General features: G+C 44.5%; 1 protein-coding gene across 1 annotated transcript in view; it reads left to right on the top strand.

Annotated features, from left to right (window-relative positions):
* The window catches only part of FoxP (forkhead box transcription factor P), a 488,938-nt gene that overhangs the window by 193,624 nt on the left and 278,001 nt on the right, over positions 1 to 17,313 (top strand). The window lies entirely within an intron of this gene.

Raw genomic sequence — 17,313 nt, 5'->3', positions numbered from 1 at the left:
GTGTAATGCGTGTATTCTGATCACTCAGTCTTTACAGCCCGGTTTACCTGCCCTCACGTGAAACGTCTTAACAAGGTTCCCGCTCCGCCGAGCTAGTTTAACGTTGTTTTCATACTCGTACAATCTTATCTTGCAATCGTCTTCCCGCGGTCATTTGAATTTTTAGCGGTAACCAATTTTACCATCACTCCTTTTCCAGCGTCGTATCATCGAGTTTCATATTGTGTTACACCTGCCTCTAACCAAAGCTTCGCATATTTTTTTTTCTAAAATTGAAACTTATCGACTAATATTGCACCATTAGAAATATTTGTGTTTGTCATACTCTGGTTCTTAGATGCAGTCATTTCTTTGACAAATTTACTGTTGCGTCACCACGCTTCTGTCATAAGACTTGTGACATGCAAGGAAAAATAAATAAATAAAAATTGCGTGTGTCCGTCGCAGTGAGGGTCCCGAAAACGACTGGAAATTCTAATGGGTTCCAAAACTTACGCCATACCTAAACTAAACAAATGCATTCACTGAGGAGGGTACGCAAATCTCTGGTACGTTATGTAAGAGACACTTCAAGTGCTGACGGAAAAGAAAGCTGGAGTTCTTACAAGTACGTTTAACCGACCGTGCAGTACAGAAACATACAGGTGATGAAAGGTCAAGGTCAGATCCTCAGGATGATACAGAGTAGCGCTCGTTAGCTTAATACCTGATCATCTCGAGCAGTGCAGGTGATCGCCTTGTGGCCGCCTCGCTTCGAAAGGGCTTGTCAATGCAGATCATCGATGGTTACTACGGCAGCGCCCCCCGCGATCGGTAACGGACAGATTCGCCCTTATACCTGCATTTTCCTCTGCAAGAAAGAATGGGGGGAAGACGGGGGTCGAACAGTAGAGAAATTTAAAAAAAAAAAGTGTCCTAAGAAACGCGGAAGAAAGAACTTGGGACGTACACGTGAGGGTCCCTAAGGAAAACGGAAAGCTCACGAAAAAACAGACAAACAAACAAACAAACAAACAAACAAAGAAGCATTGAGAGCAGAGCCAAAATGGCGGCATCGCGGCCCGAGCGAGTCAGAGGAGAGAGGCCTCGAGAGCGAGGAAGATTCGGCACGTGTCGGTTATGAGCCTTCACTCTCCTCCCTGTTTCCAAGTGAGGACGACATCTCATCCGCTCTATCTTTCTCTTTCTCCCACTTTCCTCCTTGCATCTCCTCACTCTCTCCTCTCCCTTACCTGCCCTCGCAAGTCTCTCCTAGGTCCGTACTGTGCTTGTCTGCGGGCGTGTGCGGCGGTGCACTGGCATCTCCTCTATACTCTCCACGTGTGCGGTTGAAACGGTGCAGCAGGACGGAGGCCACGCGAGTCGCAGTGCCCCGTCTGACCCCGCGCACAGAACCTCGGACGGAGTTGAGTGTAACGATTCTGTGGCGCTTGACTCGTCTCTGTAAATGCGGACCCGTTATTATTACTCACAAAATCTTGTAGTTCGGCTGGTTGGTAGCTCGTCATATTGAAGGTAGTTTAATGCAACTCGAAAAATCCCTCGCAACATTCACACGTTCACACACTTTTCCACTCAGGTGAGTGTTGCGAGGGATTTCCAAGTAGCACTAAATTAACCTACACTCTAACTATTTTTTTTTACCTTTATTGTCAACTCCACGTTATCTGGGCTCCCTCGTATTCGAAGTCGGATAACCCCGTATTGTAGCACCACGTCCGTCCGAATTCGTGATCGTAATAGCGAGCTACATTCCTTCTACAGTGTTCTAGGGCTTAGTGTCAGTAGAAGGACAGTACGAGCGTATCATCTGTAACACATCTGCCGTTCATGAACACTGCTGACCAAGGAAGCTTTATGATCGCGATCTACACTTACGTCTCTGCCTTTACCGAAGCACGCGCTGTTCTATTGTCTTCTGCATAGATGTAGTTAAGCCGATTATGACTATGTGAGACGTTCTTCATTCGGAGATCGCGCCTCGTCAAAAACGGTGACACGTGCCCTGCGGCAGAACTCCGTGTAAGCGTGCCTTCATATGCAGTTGTGTTCAGTGTAAGTAACGCAGCAGAGAGTTCTCTGCTTCAGCGCGGCTTCGGTATGTTTCACAGCACTGCATACATCTGTTCGAATCGATTCGCTTCACTTCCTCCGCTCTCCGTTACTCCTCGCCCTCTTTTTCGTTTATCCTCATTCATCTACCTTCTTTCGTTCATTTATACCCTCACTCACCCTTTCTCTCTCACACACACATATATGTACACACTCTCTCCAGTATATTATTTTATTCTCCCAGTCTTCTTCGGACACTACACGTCATGCCTTCCTCAGCAAACTACGGACGACTGTGAGACCTCTGGCTTTTTGGCATCTCGCTCAAAGAAAAAAAAAAAAAAACGTTTGTAAGCGACGCTTCGTAGACCGATAGTGGCAACAAACGCCCATTCCTGTCACACGCTTGCCGTTTGTGTGTGTGTGTCCTGGTATGTGAGCGAGTATGTATGTTTGTATGAGTACGTGCGTGCAACGCGTGTTTGTGAGGATAGAACGACAGTCACAATTCGGGCGGCGCGTGCATGTGTTTATTTCACGCTGGCACTAACCTGTTTTTCCCACGTGCCGGCATCGAGCCGCGGGGTTCCACAATTACCGGCCGTACGGAGCGGCTGTGCGTCTCATAACGACGTGTGCCGTCCTCCCGATTGACAATGAGCAGCACTCACGAGGACGCGCTGACGGTGCCGCGTACAAGCCATGCTTTGCCGCAGGCTAGATCAACACCGATGCGCGTCGTTACAGGTGACTCGCGGAGCGACAGCGGGAAGGTTGCACTGTTGCGTGGTTTACTAGCGATGTGACTGCCGGTGATGCACGTGGTGTAGACTCCCTCGACGTTTCGCGTTCAGCGTTAGGCTTATCTAACACTTTTTTCTCTCGGCAAGTTCTCTTGATAAGCGTATCTCGAGAGAGTGGCACATTTTCGTAAGAAATGTACTCGCTCGATTCCAACCACCGATTACTCGTATTTGAATGTACGAGTTCGAAAGATTCTACGTTCACCACCGATCGAGCCTTAACATCCTTCACACTATGATAAAAAACTAAAAAATCACAGAATATCCAAAAAGTGAATGATTACGAGTGGGCGAAGCTCCGGGGGATCATTAACCCCCGTACATTGCCCACTCGATCACGCAAAGACGTGACAAAACGTGTGTACAGTATATAAAATTCTTTATTAATTACAGTACGCACACAGTGTTGAGAAGTCTATATGGATATTCATATGGCTATCCATATGGGTATCCATAGCAATGTGGATATCCATATGACTATCCATATGGATTTCCATATGGATATCCACAGCGTGTCACGCCGACGGACAGGAGACGTGGCTCGATCCTGGGGTGCTTCGCACCTGAAAGCTAATTACACGTCAACTTAATTATCAGTTCACTCACACACATTTACTCAGGCTACGATAGAGTCGACAGTCGTAGTACTAGTGCGCCCAGCCGTGAGTGTCGGCGGAATTTCATCTTGTGGGGTGCAAACAAGGGCTGCATCATTGTTTGAAAGAGAAGGGGGCGAGGGGAAAGCGCTCATTTTGCACCCGGTGCCGATGCTCGCGAGTCCAGCTGAGTAATATGTCGGTGAGGCTGTTTAAGTACGAATCAGTCCAACTTGCGCAAAGTTTGAATGAGTCTCTGTTCGAATGAGTATGGTTGAGGAAACTTTTGGTGAGTCTGAGTACCGGTGAGTGCCAAGCGCGAAATATACTCCTCGAGTGAGTCCGATGCCGTTCACTTTTTGTCGCTGACCATTCGGATCATATTATTCAAAGCGAGCAAACTACTGGTTCAACACGAGGTTGAAACGACCACACCAGGGACCGACACCAACCTTATGTTTCGTGTATAAATTCCTACTATTAGGTTATATATTTCGCTTCATTAAAACGTTCTTACACTGAACCATGAATGTGAAAAAAAAGTAACTATCTTGTTTTATACCAAGAATAAAGAACTTTGAAATTAATTGTGTTTTAAGCCTTACATCGTATTACATCATCGTTCTCACTTGTACATAACCATCATCATTCCTATTCTTCCTTCAGACACTGTGGAATAAACGGCCCCACTGGACATGTCTGGTACGGTCTTCCTGCGTCTTTCAGGGTGATGACGTTGCTGGGACGTGGATCGCTTATGAGGCTGACGTGCACGAGCCCGCTTATTTGACTACCGTTGTGGACAAGACAAACCAGAAATAGCCGTTCCTTATGGGGTCATAGGTCTTGAGGAAGCCTAGATGACGGGCAGCAATGCCATTGTGAAATTCCTTTAAAAGTCGATGGAAGCAGGGAAGGATTCGCACCCACTCGTTACCCGTGGGACGATAAGTGAGCGTTCAAGAACACCGTCGTCGAGGCGAAATTGTTGGAGCTGGCGGGGTTGCTGGATGGTTTAGTGATGCCGCGAAGGCGATCAAGGCACAACACGGAAATCGGGGCGTGAAAAAAGGTGAACTCGGTGCAGTGAGGTCGTGATCGATAAGCTGTCGCGGGACAGGCGGGATGTCGGAGCCACTCAAGAGTCGATGCGGAGGACGTACGGTCAAGAGAGAGAGAAAGATGGGCATCGCCGCAGCGCGTCGGCGTCATGATTACATTTGCCAGACGTTTGCGTGGTGGTAAAGCAAGCGCATTATCCAAAGCCCTGGACATCTTTACACATACTTCGTTTATGACAGCCAATGATAGTTGGCGATGGTAAAGTGCCGACTGCAGAGGTACGGGTGGCACTTTTATATCGACCAGACTGCAGTCATGCATTTTTGCTCGGCGATCGTGTATAATTCCACTCAGCTATCGACAGAGTCCGGCTAGTGTATGCCACAACATTTTTCAGTTATCGTTTCACGCAGCACAAATGTTACTCGAGTTTTTTTTTTTTAATTCTTCCTGCCCCTTTGCAAATCACGACCGCCGTTTTAAACTCTTTGGAATTAAATTAAGAAAAGCTGATGTGTATTGCCTTGTTTAGCACACACCTGTTTGTTAGGCTAACTGCTGCCCTCGGAATTTTCGTGGAAATTGTGTGCAGTAGGAGTTACCCAATGTCTGTGGCACATACCCATTTATCATGCCACGAAGCTTTACCGCGCCTCCTGTACTTCAAAGGCTGGGGTCAGCATCATCATCATCATCAAGGGCTTCGCCCAGAACACCTTCACTGTAAGAATCTTTCATTTGGCGCAGTCGCATTTGGATTCAGCCACAGGAGCGTTTTTACCGCTGTTACAAATTTCTTACGAGAATCTAAAAGAATGGAATGCTAAAAACAAATAACTTCACTTGTTTTGTGTATATATTTTTTCTTTTTTCTGTGTTTATTATGTTTTTCTTGTCAAGGTTTCTTTTTGTTTCTTTAGAAATCTAACACCTTTATATTATTACCTATATTATCTAATTAATCCAGCCCTAATTTTCAAGAAGCGAATTATTTTAAAAATCAAGGCACCGTCCCTTGCATGGCTTATACCCCTAGGTGGGTTGCGCCAAGGTGTTGAGGAACCAACCAACCAACCACTGTAAGAGAAAACAGTACATCAACAGCAGGTTTGAACGCCGAGCTGGGCTTGCGCCGGCAACGAACAGATGGCGTTAGCAGCCCCGAGAGCTTTGTACATTAAGCGGCGGAGAGCCGTCGTACAAAAAGGAAGAACCGGACTGACACAAAAAACGCGCCGTTTTATGCGTACTCGCCGACGGACCGGTGCATTCGATTTCGATCGCGCTTTTGCCTTGTTTGTCGTAATATCGCTTTGCGCCGTTGTTTTAGCTTAGCGAGACATGCATACACTCGACCTGCGACTGACACCAGGCATAAGAGATTTATAAAAATATGAGGCAATGAAAAAGAAAGAAACTAAGAGGCGTCGATCGAAGTTGAGTCTCACGAGTCGTTCGCCGCGGTGGCTTAGCTCTGGAGATTGAGCCCACTAAGTCATTTTACTTTAAGCGTCTTTTGAAGCATTGTTTATGCCGATAAAAGCGAGACGATTCCGAGTGGCCTTCTCTCGCTTGTTTCTCTGATTGAAAAAGAAAAAAGTGAGGATGATGCTATTGAGGATTGGTCTTATAAACAAAACCCCGTCAGAGTGTCACTCAATTTATTCCATTTTCTTAACGTTGTTAACGAAGCCCCGTCAATGGGCTACGAAGTGAAAACTGACGTTGAGGAAGCATTTCGAAACAAAAAAAGAACTGTGTGTGCGTGTGTTTGTGTGTGTGTGTTTCTGTGTGTTAGTGTGTTTGTGTGTGTTTGTGTGCGTGTTTCTGTGTACGTGTGTGAGTATGTTTGTGTGTGTGCGTGTGTTTTTGTGTGTTTGTGTACGTGTTTGTGTGTGTATGCGTGTTAGTGGTGTGTTTATGTGTGTGTTTGGGTGTGTGTGTATTTATGTGTGTGTTTGGGTGTGTGTTTGTGTGTACGTGTTTGTGTGTGTATGCGTGTGTGTGTTAGTGTGTTTGTTTATGCGTGTGTTTGGGGGTGTGTGTATATGTGTGTGTTTGGGTGAGTGAGTGAGTGAGTGTGTGTGTGTGTGTGTGTGTGTGTGTGTGTGTGTGTGTGTGTAAGTGTGTTTGTGCGCGCGCGCGCGCGCGCGTGTGTGTGTGTGTGTGTGTGTGTGTGTTTGACTTCGTACGTGTGCACGCACATGGTGGCTTTCCAGACAAGTTGTTTGCATTCCTGTGCGAAATAGAAACAATTGAAAGTACCAGCAAGCAGCGAGTGAAAATGCATAGCCAGTATTCAAGGATTACTCTAACGATCGGCTTTCGGTTCGTCCATATTCAGCAGTATAGTGTTGCCATTTTGTATTCTTGACATCCTAACGAATAAATGCTGTGGTGAACGCATACGCATGAAAATGGGTGGATAGGGGCGTTCGATGTTGCAACATCTTAATGTATCCCGCGCCGCTACATAAAAAAAGGAAAAATATCCCTTAAATAGCCCACAGTGGCGGTGATCATATGTCTAACGTAAAACCTTCTACTAAATGCGCCGAAATTTGCCAACAAAAGAGCATTCTCGGGTGAGCTAGTCGTTAATTTCAATATAGACTACTAGAAACAACCAAGTTTAGAGAGGAACGTTCACTGACAACTCAGAGTTTATTACGTGGAAGGTCACATGCAGTAAATGCATGACTCGTGAACTACGTTGCATTTAGCACCCAGTCGCCGACCTTTGTCAGTGTTGTATTGTTTGTTTGTTTGTTTGTTTGGTTGGTTGGTTGTTTGCTTGCTTGCTTTTTTTTTCAATAAACAGTTTCTTATTAGCAAGTGCTTGGCGTTTTGATCACTAACTTTCGATATAAAGTTTGCTAATAACCATCTTTTCGAAGGAACGGGATGTAGAACCAAGTCGCCTATCAATATCGTCCATCTCGGTGGGTCAGTGGCCGGGGTGCTCTACTGTTGAGCCGAAAGTCGTGGGTTCGATACCAGGGGCGGTGGTCACATTCCGCTGGAGCCGAAATGACAGAGGCCCGTGCACCCCGCCATGTCAGTGCGTGTTAAGGAGCATCAGATGGTCAAAATTTCCGGGCTCCTCTACTACGGCGTGTCTCGCAATTGGCGTCGTGGTTTCGGGACTTGGAGCCCCGCATATTATTATCCGTGTACGCGTGTTCCTTTTTGTCCACGAACGATAGAAGAGTGGAATCGGTTGCCAGTACCGGTACTGAATTACTTGCATAGAAAGCTTTGAAGAGTGCATTAAAAATATGTCGTGAACATTCAGTGTTGCTATGGTATTGTACATATATTACCATGTTGTTCGAAAATACATCGTGTAGTTACTTCATATTGCACTATACCACCATCAAAATATATGTATTACGTTTTTATTACCAGCGTTTTAAGGGAAATATTTTTCCTTTGTGTACTTTTTTAAGTTCTGTGTTCATTACAATAAGTGGCACATGTTTTCGTTTGATGTTAACATTTACGGTACCCACCCTGTTATGACCATAACGTCCAACAGTATTTTAAAGTAAATAAATAAATAAATAAATAAATAAAAATAAGTTTCATACGACTGTAAAAAAGGAGAGGGTGGGAGTTCCGCCAAACGCGAGTCCGATTTGCTGACCTATTCTGCGCCCTTCTCCCAGCAGGAAAGTCGCGAAATGCATTTGCTGCGCTATACATGGGTAATAGGTACTGAACATAGGACAGGAATAGGATAAAACAAAGCACACATCTCCATGGGCACGCCACGAAAATTTTGTATACTAGATGAACTTTAAAAACAATTAAACGACTGTGCTTATACGCACGGCCGCTAAATAAAAATAAGTCCTCTTTTTTTTTTATTCAGGGGCCGTATAGGCTACAGATCAATTTGTCTATGGGTGTATTCCAACACTCATGCTCTGGTAAAGTCTTCGGGCGCCTTGAGATCTCCGAAGATTATCTTCTGGCTATAACGTTCTCCCCGGATTAACCAGTGAAGCTCCGCGCCGCTACTGAAACGGCTGAGTTTAGCACACGGAAAGGGAAAACAAAGTGGATTGACGAGCTGTGTCATATTGATTCCGTTTTAGCGTATGAATATGCACAAAGCAAAGAGTATTGCTATCGCAGAGACTAATGCAGCTTCATACGTATTTTTTCGTTTACAAATCTTCTTTCGAAGAAAGCACAAGTTAGGAGTATATACGTACTTTCGTATTTACCGAAGTAACGGACATCTACTACTACTACTACTACTACTACTACTACTACTACTACTACTACTACTACTACTACTACTACCACTACTACTACTACTACTACTACTACTACCTAATGCAGTGAATAATAATAATAATAATAATAATAATAATAATAACATAAGTCGACTTATTCTGAAAACCAAAGTAACCAAACAAACGTGTCACACCAGGCAGCAAGGATAATAAAAAGGACGTGAAAATCGCGTACTAAAAAAAAAACGAAATCAGGCTGGTGCTAATGAGAGGGACGATTTTTTTAATGCCGGCTAGCAACCTCTGTTTGCCCCGATGGTGTATAATCTTAATTTTTTTTCGAGCGCACCTAATTGCGACGCGGTTCGTCCTAGCAATTTTTCATCGCGAGTTGGTGTACATTTTTTTTTCATTTCATACGCACGACAGCAGACATTAAACTTATTTTGTTTGTTTATCGCAGTGTCATAAGCCGAGTGGGGTGAGGATGTGAGTGGGGGAAGGGAAGGGGAGGCGTGAAGTTGGTTGCAACAGACGTATCTAGTGGGAGAGGGAGAAAAAATGAGAGCGAGAGTTTGGCATGCGTGCTTCCACAACGACTCTCGGGACGAGATGAAAAAGGAACACTTAGATGAAAACTTTTCCGCAGTACTCATGAGCATCTAAGGAATTGCCTCTCCAAGAAGAAAAAAGAGAAAAGGGACACGTTATATTCGCGCTGTTTGTCGAAGCAGAGCCCCTGGACAAGAAAAAAAGGGGGCGGGGGGGGGGGATAATGAGAACGACGAGTGAATGTGCAGCAGAGCATTTGCTGGCACTCTGAAAGGGAATCAACACAGTGGAGATTAGCTCTTCTTTTGTTGACTATCACTTTAAGCAGATAACAGAAAACAGTATTGCCCAAATAAGTGTTGCAATGAGCGTGGTATACTATTGGAGAAGCGGATCTTAGGTCTAAAATGCACAAAGCCAAATGTGCCGACAGCGCCATGAATATCTCGACGAAAAAAGAAAGAAAAAACCTAGCGTGAGAAAAACTTCGTTCAATATATTAACCAAATAAATATATGTTATCTATTTCGAACTCCTCCTTTTCCTTTTCTGTTACCTTAATATCTGCAGCGAATAATCTCAGATAACTAGGGGTTTTTTTCCATAGTTTATTTTTGCACGGGGATGGTAATTTGGCGTGAGACCGTATTGAAGGCCCAGCCTTGTTACCACTCCATCCGCAGCGCCACTAATGGCGAAAGCATACCCTAGTGCATGGTGACGAAAATATCCAGCATTCTTCATCTCATTTTTATTATCTTTTGTTTTTATTATTTTTTAAACTGTAAAATTCAAAGAGAAACGCAGAATTAAAACAGTCGATTTTATAAGCTCTCTCCTTTATCTTACTTTTGGTCCGTAAGAAGAAAACTCATAATAGCAAAACAAAACGAAAAAATACATGTGCAGCTTAACCCTCTTTCCTTCTTCTATGACTTTTTTTTTTGCTTTTTTGAAAGATCGTGTTGACTCTTGTTAACACCCTTGTCAGGATATCAGCAAACGTGCGTCGCTGTTCAGAACCTGGTTGCCTTTTGTGTGTGGTGTGCTTGTGTTGTTTGTCGAGTTTTCTTTCTTTGTTTGTTTAAAGTGTTCATTCGATTCTTATCCGTCGGGCCATGTGGCCTCAGCGATCATTAAGTATCCGGGCGGCGCTTGAGCGCCTGTGTGTATTGCGAGCTGGTGCGCGGCAACGATCGTTTATCAATTTAAAATCACGCGCCCTTATTATAAGGAGAGAGTGAGGAGGAAATCAATTAAGCAGCAAGAAAGCACGTGCCATTCTAAATAAAAAAGTAAACGGTGGATAGAAAAAAAAATAACCGAAAACCAATGCTCAACGAGCACGTGAGATCCTGCGATCGATTCCTCTGCGTGGTGGTTTGTGCGCATGATTCGGTTGCTTTGATTGATGATTGATTGATTTGAATTGATTGATATGTGGGGTTTAACGTCCCAAAATCACCATATGATTATGAGAGACGCCGTAGTGGAGGGCTCCAGAAATTTCGACCACCTGGGATTCTTTAACGCGCGCCCAAATCTGAGCACACGAACCTACAACATTTCCGCCTCCATCGGAAATGCAGCCACCGCAGCTGGGATTCGAACACGCGACCTGCGTATCAGCAGCCGAGTACCTTAGCCCCTATAGACCACCGCGGCGGGGCAGTGCGTGCTGGCGTGTGTAGTCGTGTGTTATCGTATGCTGTCGTCGTCACTCGGCGTACTGCAGGCAAAATGTCAGAAAACTGCGTACTCGGATTTGCGTGGACGTGAAACAACACCGGGGGATTTAAATTTCCGAAGTCTCCACAGTGGCGTCCCTCATGATCGTATGGTGGTTTTAAGCGGTCAATTTCATCAGTTATTTTATATTATTAAGAACTCATGAAGTTTTCTACGAACATTTAAGGGGGTGATATCAAGCGCTACGAATATATACGGCATTCGATTCGTCGCTCGTTACAGCTCGCTCGCCCACGCACGCGAAAATAACGCCTGCTACATAATGTAATGATATTTGCTGCTGCAAGGTCCTCGCGCTCGCATACGCGTGTGATGAAGTCAACTGTCTGAGTCAACGAGGAGAGAGAAATAATTAACCAAACGACAACGCTCTACGTCTGTATCATCTCTTCCTATGTAGCTCTATATGGCAAATTAATGACGCTACGTATACAACAAGGACAAAGGAACCGCGCTTGATATGACGAAGAAATAAAAAAAAGAAAAGTTTGAACAGCACCTCGCAGGCATACCGGCTAGCGTCAGTCGTTGTGGCCTTCTACATACTGCGTCAAAACAGCACGCCATTGACCAATGTCAACGAACTCTTTGGTAGTTAGATATTCATCAGTGCATGAGTATCGGGGCACTTAGACTGGCCTTTACAAAGGGCGCTAGTGTTGGCCTTTTCATTTCACACTTCAGCCCAGAAAGCCACGCGAGCCCTGCTGCAATTGAAGGCAACGTCACCTGTGAAACCCTGCGCTGTGCGTGTGTGCTGTACAATGTGCAACGTGCTACTGCGTCACTCTGCCTATCTCTTCTCTCCACTTGAAGGGTAGCACACTGTACGCAGTCTAGTTAACACCTCGTTACGTTTCCTGTATTCATTCTCACTTTCTCCCTTCATTTCATACTTCTAGTTCGCCTCCTGTACCTCGTTTTCTTTCCTCCCATGCTTGAAACTCTGCACAGATCTTAGGATCTTCAAAAGAGCATAAACAATAATAATAATAATAATAATAATAATAATAATAATAATAATAATAATAATAATAATAATAATAATAATAATAATAATAATAATAATAATAATAATAACAATAATTGAATAAGAAGAAGACGAAGAATATTAACAATATTATTAATAATGATAATAAATTAGGAAAAATAAATGGCGTTTCGCGTCCCAAGACCATGGTATATGAATATAGGACACCTTAAAGTGAAGAGGTCCGGAAATTTCCGCCATCTAGTGTTCTTTAATGTGCACTGACATCACACAGTCATGCGCCTCTGCCATTTCACTTCTTTTGAATTGCGACTGTCGCAGAAAATAACGTGGCACGGCAGATCTTGTGTTCTGTGCCTTCTGTAATGACATCGGGGATATTGAACATTTCATTTGGCTTTGCCAACAGTTTGATGTGCAAAGAGCAGCGATGATCCGCACCTTGCGAAAAGGCTGTCATAGGCACCAGGCAGTTGATGGCATCATCTTTCCTGAAGGACCCGCGGCAACTAGGAGAAACGTGCAACGAATTTTGTTGGTCTTCCTGCGAGACACTGGGCTGTCTGACATGTGGTGACATTTTCCAAATTCAGGAGATGCTCAGGCGGAACAATTGCCAGCCATGCAGGCCAGGCTAACCCCGCCTGCTGCAACACCACCCCCACCACCACCACCTTGTGTCGCTTCTGTTCCACCCCATCCTGGAAATTGGTTGTGCCACCTTATCAATCAGCTTGTCATTCAATACTATTTCGGTAGTTTCGCAATACTGGCATTCAAGGGAACAGCGCAAGAAACAAGGGTAGAAAAAAGGCTCGCTAACAACCGCATGTAGGAGAGGAGAAGGGGACAATGAGGATAAAAGGTAGGAAGAGAGGTTCACCAGGTCTGTGCACAATAGGCCTGCTGGTGATTCATGATCGATGTATCCTGCATGCGCGGTAGAACACACGGACGGGAAAAAGACAAGGACGCGCTTGTGCTTGTCTTTTTCCCGTCCATGTTTTCCACCCGGTGGGCTACCCTACCTATGGAGAGGGCGAAGAGATAGCGTCGGTCAGCTGACCGCCCAACAAATTCAGCGCAACAAAGCCGACGAAAATACAAATGACCACACGAACATGAGCGCCGTCGCTTTTGTTCGTGTGATTGCTTCTATTTTAGTCTACTTTATTGCGCCACTTTTAATCCACGCATCCGCACAGACTCGCCCAGTTTTCAGTGCCATTCGACACGTTCACCCATCATTACGGCGTCTTATTATTTTCTGCACATGCCACACATACCACAGCATTTTGTGCACATTGTTACGTCACCTACACTCTCACTGCAAGCATTCCGTACTCACGAACTGACCATGGAAAATTTACTGCCAACATATGGACGTATTTCGGGTTCCAGTGTCCTCGCTTGTGTAATTTACTCAAACACTTATGATATAGTTGCCAAAGTTGTACCGATATGATGATGATATAGCGAGCAATCACTCACAGCATACGTTGTGATTTAAAAAAAAACTGATGTCATGTTTTCTGTGTTCAGAAAAACTTGTTAACGATTTAGAGCACTAGGTACTCTACAATGGGAGAGCATAAAGCCGTCCCGTGGGCCTCACACTTGATAAGGCCGGGGCGACGAAAATTTCTAGGGATAAATCCCTAAGGTTATTTGAGTACTGCGCAGCTCAACAGCTACAACATTGACGACGGGTCTCTAGCTAGCCCAAAGAACCGTGTCCATCTTTCCTATCTTCTCCTTATTTCTGTATGTGGGTCTCTCTTTCCCTGCCCCTATCTCTATCGCTATCCCTTTGGTTCTTCCCTATCCCTTTTAACCTCTCCTACCCCCATCCCTCGTGAGCCACTGTTGAGATGTCGCACTATGATGCAGACAGTCACGGGGCTCACTTTTATCTTCTTTTCTTTTTTTTAAGAATCACACGCACACACGAAAGAATCGAGTCACTCATTTCCTTGCACTTAGCTCACCCAGTTGGTTAAATGCTTAATTGGCCAAAACTTTATTGACGACATTGAACACACGAAGCAGTGGTGATGGGCGATGTAATGATGCTGGATGAAGCATAATAATATTAACAAGTAGACTCATAATAAGTAGCTGGTATAGGCTACAGTTAAAACAAATCTATACAACAAACAGCTTGCGCGTATGATAACGCACGAACATACTAATTAGTTTTCTACTTTGGTTTTTCTTCATTGTGTGAGAAACCTGACGTGTACTTAAGTACCTTGAGATATGTAAAGGAGTTCCAGGTGCTCTCGTCTCAGTCAGCGTAGCCTAGAAGCAACTTTTTTTTTTTTGTGGCCAATACCTCGTTTAGTATCATGGCTCTGTGCACAAAGGCTTACCTGCGTCTTAAGCCTTTCACGTGTCGCTGCACTTTGCTGTGCTTTCTCTTGAATAGTGGTCGTGACGGCAGAAGATACCTAACTTGGCGCGAGTATTCTCGCCGTTTATTTTTTACTGTGTGACATCCCGCTTTTTTTACAGAACAATCTGGTCGAGAACTTCCAGTTTTAAGCACATTCATAAAAAACTATTCTAAAGAAAAAGGAAATGGAAACGAGGGGTTAGTGTTAAGAGTTATACGGGATACATATGATATCGGAGCATAACAATACTTATCGTAAGATCCAGTCACTTTCAGGGTAACTAATAAAAATAATTCAATAGGTTCACTTATAGTTTGTGAGCAGCTAGAATAACGCAACTTCAGAGGCAACCGCACGTGTGTTTAGGATTCTGCGATGAGGGTGGTGATTTGGGCTTGTTTGTTCATTGTTGAAAGTTAGCGCTGTGTTGTCTTGAATGTGCCTTCGCTTGTCCGTGTCCTTTGTCTGCGCTATCATATAATATCATCATAGGGTTTTGCGTTAGGGAGGAGGTCACAGTTTCTTCGCAACCACCCTCCATTGATCGAGTACATAAAGAAACAAGCTTTACAATGGCGGAAAACAAGAAACAAACAAAACTATACTCATAACGTCCTGCTCACAATGGTCTGCCTTATAGTTACCTACATTTTCTTGAAATAACTATGGGAAATAAACAGTTCTTATAGTGCAATATCAGCGGCTTTCAGCCGCTATTGTCGTCCCAAACTTACACTGCCGCAACTGATTGAACGCTGCGGACTAACCATGGTCGCTGCGGAAAAACGAGCAGGCCCTCATAGACTATACTAAAGAATAAACCCCCTCCCCCCCCCCCCCCACACACACACATACACCCCTTGCGCATGCATATGCAGGCACCTCGTCCTGTATACCACTTGGTGGCTCAGGCACGCATAGTTTGAAGACGTCGCCTCTGCACTTTATTTTTTCTATTCTATCTTTCACTCCCTATCACAATGCTGCGCAGCGTTCGCTTATGCGTTGAGAAAGTTAGCACCTCTAGCTTCAAACCACTATCATCACCACGAAGTTGAGAAATCCACCTCTCCATTACAAAATAAAATAAAATATTGGCACAGTCCCCTATGCATAGTCATCTTCTTTGTGCTCGCCGTCGCTCGTAGTGAACCCCCTCAAAAGTTACCTGAACCTAACAAGATTTTTCCTCGAAGATCGGAGGCGTCCAAGCTCTCTGCATTCGAGGCGGTTTCGCAGAGCCTCCGAGATTGGCCCATGTCTGACAGAACGACAGTGTTATGCGACGACGTCGTCACATGACATAACAGTCACATTATGATGACGTCATCAAATTTGCCAACCTTTGAAGTCACCAGGATGCCGTCATGTGATTTTTTTGTTTTGTTTTTTGCATCCGTGTTTACGACGCTGCAGCCAACGCTGTCAGTCGCTTTTTGCATTTTGCAAGGCATTTACGGCTTTCGTCTTTGGAAAAAAAAAATCTGGGTGTAATCGACGGCAGCTTACCGCAATGGAGGTGAACACTCTGCATGAGCACTTTCCTAAAACCAACTAGTAAGGTCTCGGGCGCTGCGATCATTCAGCCAACATCGAAATTATGGGTAGTACAAGGATTTGTCTTTTCTTCGTGCTTCCTTTTGGGCTTCGAACGAACTTCTGGATTTGTTTATTTTGTGTTTTGGTTTTGCTTCGAATCAAAGAACGGATCGTTGTGAAAACCATGACCTGGCCGATTCGAATTGGTGAGCTCAAAAGGTTCAGGTGGTGAAGTGCAACTTCTGAACATCAGGTGATTGTCGTCTCGTGATGAAGCGGCTCCAGGTCAAATGAAGCCAAACGGAGTCGAAAGAACGAAGATTAGACAAATACGTGTGTACTACCCACTTTTCCCATGCTTTCCGACGACGCGCCATGCATTGCCGTTCCCATAGACACTAGCGCCAGAGTTCCCTATAGTGTATTTATTAGAAACTCTACGGTCTCGCACGTGCGACCGCGTACCGCTCCTTCGCGCGCATGCCCTTTCCCTACATGTTTCTGGATGCTATATTTTGCCCACGCGCTCGCTTATCCGCCACAAGCCGAAAGGGCAAACCGTGCACGTGCCGTCGAATATCGACGTGTGTCGTTTTTCCTCGTTTATGGACAACCACTGCATCCAATGGGCAACGATGTTTTTCGTGGCCCCATTGCTGCGCGGAACGTCAAACGTATACGCGCGCCCAGCAAAAATGCTGCTTTTTGCTCTGCTGGCGGTGCCATTGGGTAAACATCCGCTTAATGCCAGATTTCAGCGTTTGCCTAGAAAGCGGTCGTGCCTAGTGCTTAAGCTGATGACGATGGCCCATATGTACGGTCTATACGGATGGTTCACATCCTCTCTAAAATATTGGCCAAGAAACGAATAACTTATAGATAAAAATGATCATATAGAATCTCTGTGACTAATGAATTGGAGAATTGTTAAATTAAATTATTAGTACTAACTTAGATACTTCAGATCAAAACTGCTCTGATTTCTTTAAAAAAAAGTTTGTACCACGGAACAGAGATCCCGATGACAATGTCCTAATGAGGAGTCTCCCAAAGATAGAATAGTTCAAATAACAAAAATTCGAGCCGATTCGATTAAACATCGCCTTAAAAATGTTTTTCCTGGGTAAATAAGTGGTTGCATGGTAGGAAGTAAAGCTCGATTGGTTTCGTCCTTGTTGGAAAACGAGGAAAAGAGGAAGAAGCGAGCTAGACCAACTAAGTGCATAAAATAGAATTTTTATGTTTTGTTAATTAATTACCTTCTGTTTAAATGCCGACAAACACATGGCCTCTCCGTTTAACGCAACCCAAGCATTTTCAGCGCGTACG

The sequence above is a fragment of the Rhipicephalus microplus genome, chromosome 9 (assembly GCF_043290135.1).
Source record: "Rhipicephalus microplus isolate Deutch F79 chromosome 9, USDA_Rmic, whole genome shotgun sequence".
Taxonomy (NCBI): domain Eukaryota; kingdom Metazoa; phylum Arthropoda; class Arachnida; order Ixodida; family Ixodidae; genus Rhipicephalus; species Rhipicephalus microplus.
The sequence above is the reverse complement of the archived record's forward strand: the minus strand, read 5'-3'. Positions and strand labels throughout refer to the sequence as shown.